We start from the raw sequence: 8,939 nt of genomic DNA on the forward strand, positions 1-8,939 counted from the left end.
GGGGGGTAAGAGGCTGTGCATCTTATGAGATTTAGAGTTCATGATAGACGAGAAACACCTTTCGCATAACTGAGAACGTCTATCTTTTAGAGAAGTATAGATTAAACGTCTCCAAGTAAGATTGGTATGGACTGGCTTGGTTAGATGATAGCAAGCGCTCTTTTCTGAACATTTTCTTAATTATTAATGATCACACAGCTATTTCGGGAAGGAAACCAAAAATCAAACCTTCCATCCCATCAAGTTTCATCAGGTAATTTTTTGATATTTTTTCAATAGCTTGCTCAACACAGCATAAAAATTTGATTACATTCCAAATCGTAAGGGTTTACAAATTACGGATTTCATATACATTTATTACTTTTTCGCTTTCTTCCATTCTTACGTCGACAAAAAAATACTTGTTCAACTTACCAACACGTTGATCCTTGGTCAGAAGTCAAGATATATTTAAATAATGTGATTATTATTAAAATACTTGAATGGCAGTTCAAAAACGAACTGAAAAACACAAGTTTACAAGTATCAGAAATAAGACTATTTACATATTTACAGTGATAAAATACTCAGAAATACAATTACTAACATGTTAATACCATAACTACAAAAAGATATGCTAACATTAGGTTCTAAAATATTAAAATATTAAAATGAGTTCCATTTACGTATGCAATACGGCAAAAAGCTATCATTATAGCGTTTCGTTCGACATTTAAAAAGAGAGATCGATCGAGGATGTCTGAGATCGTACTCATGGGTTAAAAGTTTGGGTAATAGACTAGAAATTTTACCCGAAGGGTCATTATAATTATTTTTATAAAAGGTTCTGCATAACCGTTCCCTTCTCGCTTCTAAGGTAGGTAAATTCAGGTCTTTAAGGCTTTCGGTGTAGGACAAATGGGGAAAAAATAATTTTGAAAGCACGTTGCTGAATATGTTCCAATTCAACGGTGAGGAAATTAGGTAGTGAGGTATGCCAAACTGGACATGCATATTCCAGGACAGGTCTGATGAAACTACAATATACCGCCTTAAGATCACTAGGTTGGACACCATTTCTTCTTAATAGCCTTAAGGCATACAGGCGTTTGCTTGCTTTAGAGGATATGTGCCTGATGTGTGTGGTCCACTTGAGATCGGAGGTTAAATTTACTCCCAGGAGTTTGATAGAGTTCACAGCCTCCAGAGGTAGGTTATTGACAAGCAAGGGTTGTGCCGGGGGTTGATTGATCAAGAAGGACACGGTGAAATCTTTAGTTTTTTTACGTTTAATTTCATGTTGTTCACATTCGACCACTGAGACACCTTATCGAGTTCTTGCTGTAATTTTGGAAAATCCGGTTCACATACTCTAACAACTTCAGAAATAGCACAATCATCAACGTACTTGTACAGTGGTAGTTCACTGGATAGATCATTGACCATTATAAGAAAGAACAAAGGCCCCAATTTTGTGCCTTGCGGAACTCCAGCATTGATTTCTTTCCAATCAGATTTACAAGATTTTAATTTAACGCGCTGTTGTCTGCCTTGAAGGAAACTTGAACACCAGTTTAATAACACGGGTGGAACGTTGAGGAGTTGTAATTTGCGCATTAGAATGTTATGGTCAATTCGATCAAACGCTTTGGAAAAATCAATAAAGCAGGATCGAATAATGGTATTAGGTGTTTCCAGGGCCGAAAGCCAATGGTGGATTAGGTGCACGAGGGCGTGAGTCGTTGAGGACTTTTTCACACAGCCAAACTGGAGGGGATCAATGAATGGCATAACAATGGGTGCAAGCCAATTGAACACGAAAGACTCAAGGATCTTGCTCAGTACTGCCGTGAGGGATATAGGTCTAAGGTCCGTATCAATAGATTTCGGTGTAGGGATCTTGCTTAAAGGGAGAACATCCGCGCATTTCCACAGATCAGGTACACGACCTTCTCTAATGGAAGAGTTAAACATGGAGCATACAGGGTAGCTAATATTTGCGGCACATGTTTTCAGGATCCAATTGGGGATCTCATCAGGTCCTACAGACTTACGATCGTTAACACCTGCCAATGCAAGTTCAACAGCATCACGCGTAATGACGTATCTATCAGGAACATTGGAAACGGGTACTGGAGTGAAATTTAAATGCGGTATATCAGCAGCAGCACTGCAGAAGGATTCATTAATGACGGTGGCAAGTTCAAAGTCTCTCAAGACGGTGCCGTTTATGGCTAGACTATTAAACGGAGGGGGGTTGGACATTCCTGACAACTGCTTGATACCGTCCCACCACTTTTTAGGATTGCTCTGGTTCATGTGATTGATTTTGTCGTTATAGAATCTTCGACGTGCACTTTTACAGAGTTTTATCACTTTATTGCGATAAACATTAAATTTGGGAAGGTCATTATTCAACCAAGCTTGTTGACGTTTCTTAATGGATTCTTTAATAGCGGGAGTAATCCATGGTTTATCGTTGGGATGGAGTTTAACAGTACGCATGGGAATACATGAATTCAAAGCACCATGAACCACAGACTGGAACAAATCCAGTTGATCGTCACATGAATTTCGCCTCATGAGCGGTGTCCAATTGACCGAGTCCAGGCAGGATATCAAATTTCGTTTGTTGGAAACACGATAATCACGCTTTTGGAGTCGTGTGGTGGGTAGGCTTGGAGCATGTGGTGAAGTGGGTTGAAGTAATATGCTAGAATGATCAGATTGGCCAATAGGTGGCAGGATGGTAGCATCGTAGTAAGCCGATAAAGTTGAAAATGCTTGATCAAGGATATTACTTCCCCTGGTAGGCTTGGTGACCAGAGTTTTCAATCTAAAGGAATTGCACAGATTTCCTGGCTTAAATTGGTTAAAATCTCCGAGAACCAGGACAGCGGAATTAGGATAGTTGGCCAGTGAGGAATCTAAACATTTGAAGATATGCGTTCGAAGCGCGTGGTCATCGCTTTGGGGGGGTGATAAACTGTTCCCAGGATAATGGAGTTTATTCCTCGGGGTAATCGATCCATTTTGATTAAAAACCATTGACTCTCAATTTCAGGATCGCCTAAGTCAGTTAATTCGGTAAAATTAAGGTTTGAGTTAAAATAGGAACAAAGACCACCACCGCGCTGGTTATTCATTCTATCACGTCGGCAAGATACATAACCAGGAATACGTATAGACTCATTAGTTATTTGTGGATTTAACCATGTTTCAGTAATTACGGCAACGTCACACAGTTCGATAGAAATTGATGCAGAAACTTCGTCTAACTTGTTGACCATCGACCTAACATTACTAAACCAAATCTTGGGAAAGCGTGGGATCGTAACAGGAGTCTTCAATGGGATTAATAATCTAAAATTGGGAACCCAGATGCGCTCCCGCCGTTTGTTTTTTCTGTAAGTAATCCTAGTAGGTATTCTCATCTCTGCTGGCTGATATTGTTCCGTGTTACTCGATGAACATAGTGGAGGTATTCCTTCCACGACTTCATTTGTTCTATGGGGTCTATTTGAAGACTCGAGTTGAACTTTATCAGGGGCTTTATAAGCGTTGGCGGCTGCCAGAAATGGACCCTTGTTGGATTCCGAGGCGGCCTTGGACGGTAGTTTCTCCTTGGACGGTGGTTTCTCCTGGACGCTTTTAATAAAAAATTTTGATCACGATTTCTGACTAGGTGTCGATGGGTTATAGGGGGGTGATTTGCGTCTTGAATTCCAGGTATAGAGCTGCAGTGCCTGGGTCTTGCAGGGAAAGGCTTCTTGCACAATTCGCTTTCGCAGCTTGCTTTTGATGGAATGCTTTGTGTTGTTTAGCACGGTAATGATGAACCTGTTGCGTTAGAGAGTCATTTGCATTTTGTTATTTCCATTTAGATTATCTAGATTTGGACTAAGACACCGGTGGCTTTTATTTGCATTTGGGAGATGACCGGCAGTTGGATCTTTTAGTTGGATCTTTCTGACTAGATGTCGATCAGTTATAGAGGGGTGATTTGAGTCTTGAATTCTAGGTATAGAGCCACAACGCCTAGGTCTTGCAGGGAAAGGCATCTTGCGCAATTCGCTTTCACAATCGTGTTTTTGGAGGAATGCTTTGTGTTGTTTGGCGCGGTAATGATAAACCTGTTGTCTTAGTGAATCATTTGCATCTAGTTGATTTGCATTTAGTTGATCAAGATTTGGACTAAGACAATGGTGGCTTTTATTTCCATTAGGGAGATGACCTGCAGTTGGATCATTTTGTTCGACATCAGTAACAATGATGACTGAATCATTAGCAGCTGTTAAGCCTCTCGTTATACGGTTATGGTTTTGATATTCAAACACCGATTCGTGACCCAGACCATTGGGTAGTTTACTTTTGCCATTAACTGAGGCTAATCCGACAGGACTTAAATCTGTATTGTTCTCTATGTTCGCTGTTCCCTTTAGATATGATTTAATTAACAAAATCTCATCTTTGAGACGGTTTACCTCATGCTCTAAAGCACTGTTCTTTGCCTTTTCTCCCTCAAGATCAATATGTAGGCAAGCTACTTCTTTAGACAGTTTAGATACTATGATTGATGGGGGATCACCACGGGAATCGTTTAGGGCCTGCATTGAGTCGACCTTGCTATTCAGAATTTCAATCTCCAACATTATATTTTCTAAATACTCACAGTTGTTATCATGATGGTCGATACTTTTAAAAGCATTTTCCGGCATATCTTTAGGTGGCGTCAATAGGTCGATCAAACAGGCTTTTGCTGTTTCTCCAACTGTTCCTTTGAAAGTTAAGGTATTTAACTTTCCGGGATACCATGTCATAGATAGATCTGTGCTATGGGCATCAAAACACTTTGAAACGCCTCCTGACCGCCGCCACTTGCCTTGTTGACCGAAGGCATTCGCCACAAAATCTTGCAAGGATTCGTAGCTATCCTGCCATTTAATTCGCTTACCATCGTAAGAAATGCTATCCGATGTTATATACTTATTTATATTGAGGAAATCAAAGGCGTCAATGAGATTTTTATTTGTAGACTCGGAGCTATGAACACTGTGTCCATCCGCCATGACGTTCATGGATTGAGTAAATGCGAGTTGTTCTCAAATAAATTTTGCGTCTGTGGTCACCGAAGCCTGGCTTCTTTCGGCTGGTGGAATAATATGTTTGATATTAATATCTTGTACTGCCCTCCCAGCTTAGCAAATACACGGACAAATAGTTCATTAATATATCTCTCCGTAGTAAAAATGTTTATTCGTAAATTTTTGAACCTTTTTTGCTATATGTGAGCAATCACAACGTCACGGGAAAACTTGGGGGACATTTTTGCCCAATGTAATAATAAAGCAAAAGAGCGGGATAATTAAATACCGGACAAGAAGTTGCTAAACCTTTGTATGTTATTGCGAAATAGCTAATAATCGAATAACCGGATGATTTGTCATACTTTTCGACATCCGTGTCGTCGAAAGCGAAAACGAAATCAAAATTTTCCTCTTTCAACAAATCTTCGAAAGTTGCTTGAAACGCCATATTTACTCGCATGCATGTGCTAAAATAAGTAGGGGCCCGTGCATAACACATAAATCAGGGGTTATATCGCCGTTTCACTGCCCTATCTTATATACGCCCTATTTCCGTTTAGTCGTGATTGTCATCAACAAGTCATTTTCATCGATGAGAAATAGTCCGGCGGGTGTAAATTTTTCTTCATTTCCGTATTCAAATCGGTCATTGTTGACTGCACACACATAGAAATACACACCACCCACCTTGACATGTTCACGATACATACGACTGCATGTTCATACGACTTAGCAGACAGCAGGAGCTTTAAGGAGCGAAAGTAATTTGTTTTGGTAGAAACACATTCCTAACTGTTCAATTTCCTGCATTAACAAACTCCACAAGTCACAACAACACAAACTGTTAATCTTAAGTCGAAATGTATTTTTACACTTTCACAAAATTGCACAAAAACTGGTATTTCCGCCTTGTTTACCCAACCAGTAGTTATCACCCCCGTGTTGTGTGTTCAGTCCGTCGCCACAAAAAAACATGTTTTGTAAGGTTAGAAATTAACATTTTGGTCAATAAGTTGGTCGAACTGGCTGGAGTCTACCGAGTTAATTCGTGAAATAAAAGGGATAGGTTTTGAACTGACCACGTGCACTCTGTTTTGAAGTATATGAATATTAAACAATTATTGAATGAGGTTGAGCAGGATATGAGGAATTATTAAGGCCGAGGTTTGTGTTATCTGCCGAAGCCGAAGGCTGAGGCGGATAACACAAACCGAGGCCTTGATAATTCCTCATATCCTGCGAGAACCGAATTCAATAATTGTTTTATTATTTATTTGCAAAAATTCTGGGCTTAGACTAAACGCTTGCGTTGTAGACAAGGAGACGCAAGCTGCTGAAAATTGAACAACAATAGCAGTGTTCCGAATTATGAATAAACCAATCAGACGAGAAAAGAATAATTCTTAATACTGTTGTCAGATTTCAAGGTCGCAACTGAACATAAACACATCAAATCAAACAAATTTATTTCAATTCACATAAATAAGCGTTTGAAATTGCGCTTCGAAATTTTCACACAAATAAATTATTTGAGATTCACAGGTCATGAACCTCGTTATTTTACACTTCAAATCATGTAGAATATTTATATGAAAATACAAATGTTTGGAAAACTAGAGCTGAAATTGTCCTAACACAAGTTCAAATGAAACATTCCAGTTTATAAACATTTTAGTTGAACTGAACTTGACAGTTGTAAAAATTGAACTGTTTTGATGTTTGTGTAGTCGTTTGGATGCAGAAATCCCGCAAAATTGATTCCTCTTGTGAGTTTGTTAAAAGAAGCTCAGTTTCATCTTCATTCACAGAAGTCAGGGCAGACATGTTAGTGTTTTTATCATTACGAGTCGGAGTCTCAGCTACGTAATGTTCGCTTGAATCAATTACAGAAGACAAGCAACCGACCATTTTGCTCTTTGTTAAATCGTCAGTTTTAGTGTAGCTTTTTAAACTGCTTTCACTCCTGTGACCGCTTACTGACATAATGTGTCTGGCTTCATAGCCATTTCTGTCGAGGATAGTAATTGTTGTTGCTCGAATCGAATGGTTGGTATATTCAACAGAAAGCTTTGCTTGTTTTGACAACGCTTTCATCTTCTTGCCAAGTGTGTTTTGCCCGACGACCAAATTGTCATACCAAATTACCCGCTCAACAGGACAATTATACTTCGGCCTTTGGAAAAGAAACTCGTTGACGGGGTTAAGATGATTTAAATATTTCTCGAACGAATGCACAGGGCAGTAAGGACTGCCATTGGCAACCATCATTCCCCCTTCTTCAGCTTGAGCGTCGTTTACGCGGTGGTTTTTCGTGAGTTCGTCTGTTTTTTTTACAACACATCGCTGTCCTTGTGGGTTCGTTATAATAACGAAATCGTCTTTCTTCAGGTCGCGAAGATTCTGTCTTCCTCGACGACAGAAGAAGAACATAATCTCAAAGAATACTTTGTTTTGGAGAGTGGCTGGACTGTCTGTATTGAAAACGCCGCTTTCATAGAGTTTCTTGATATCTTCGTCGGCTATTGGTGGATGTGTTCTGTTTTGGCAAGTCCTCGTTTCTTTAAAGCTACGCATTGGGCCTCGTACACTTTGTTTGCTTCGTCAAATTCTTTGTCTTTGATGATGTCGTTGTTGAAAAGAGACTTAAAGTATCTATTCAGTCCAAACCTTATTGAACACAGCGAATTTTTTGTGTATTCCGACCCATCTTTTTTTCTCACTTCAGCGTAGAAGCACTTGAGAACTGAAGCAAGTTCTTCGCTATTTTGTGGATGGCGAAGCCTCTTTTCTTGTAAATAGTCTTCAAATATCATTTTGCTGCCTTTGGTAGCTCTTTTTGTGTTTTTTGAGTCTTTTTCTTCCAGCAATTTTTTAATTTCATCTTCCCCAAGGTCAGCGAACCTTTCCTTTGATGAAGCCATTCGTATTTTCCCGCTTTTAGGTTTTGGCACAAGCCGCATAAATTAGCGTGACGTCATACCGTGCAATATTTTTTTTCATATCTGACGAAGTGACGTCAAACGTGCAATAATTTTTTTCATATCCGACGAAGTGACGTCACTGTCAAATTTGGGCAGCTGCCGAGCGGATATGACGATTTCGCCAACAGCTGCTGGCCAATCAAAACTCTTGACTCATTTTCAATAAATAATAATGCTCATTAAATCAGCCTCCGAGGCAGTCAATTGGGGCATATTGCCAGTGTTTTGAATACAGCCTGAAATTCACCAAACATTTCTATATATTATTATGACCAAAGAATAATGAATTAACAAAGTAAAGTTGAAACACGAGGCTGTCTGTGTTAGTGATTTTGAAGTTTTTGCAAAAAAATTATTTACCAAATTTAGGGCATATTCGATTATTACACTTCCGCAGCGAACGACGAGCAGACAATCTCGGAATCAACTGCAGCTTTCAAACGGGTAAGATTGCCATTTTAGAATTGATCGAATTCGACTCTAGAATCAACAGAATGAGCAGATCGCCACCAATGGAACGTAAATAGCTTATCTTCGGGAGGAGAAGCTGTTAACTTGAATGTTTAAAACAGAATTAATACGATTACTAAACAATCTGTCGGCCTATATTTATCTATGTAATTAATCTTTTGGTATTTGTCGTAAATCATATGTATAGAAATTCCACGTAATGCAGCTTGTACATATATAAAAAAGAATTAAAACAAATTAGCTGCAAATTGCAAATTGACAAGAAATGAAGGTTTGAAGTGGCTTTGGAATCCTGAACAAAATGAGCCATCGGCAAGCACCTAAAGCCCCGTTTACACTACAGTCAATTTATCGGCACAGCACGGCTAAAAAGGGTACCCGTGCCCAATTTCACTAGTGGTCAAGCTACCAAAACAAAGGC

Source organism: Dendronephthya gigantea, unplaced genomic scaffold (assembly GCF_004324835.1).
Source record: "Dendronephthya gigantea isolate DGI-Jeju-01 unplaced genomic scaffold, DenGig_1.0 000115F, whole genome shotgun sequence".
NCBI classification, from domain to species: Eukaryota; Metazoa; Cnidaria; class Anthozoa; order Malacalcyonacea; family Nephtheidae; genus Dendronephthya; species Dendronephthya gigantea.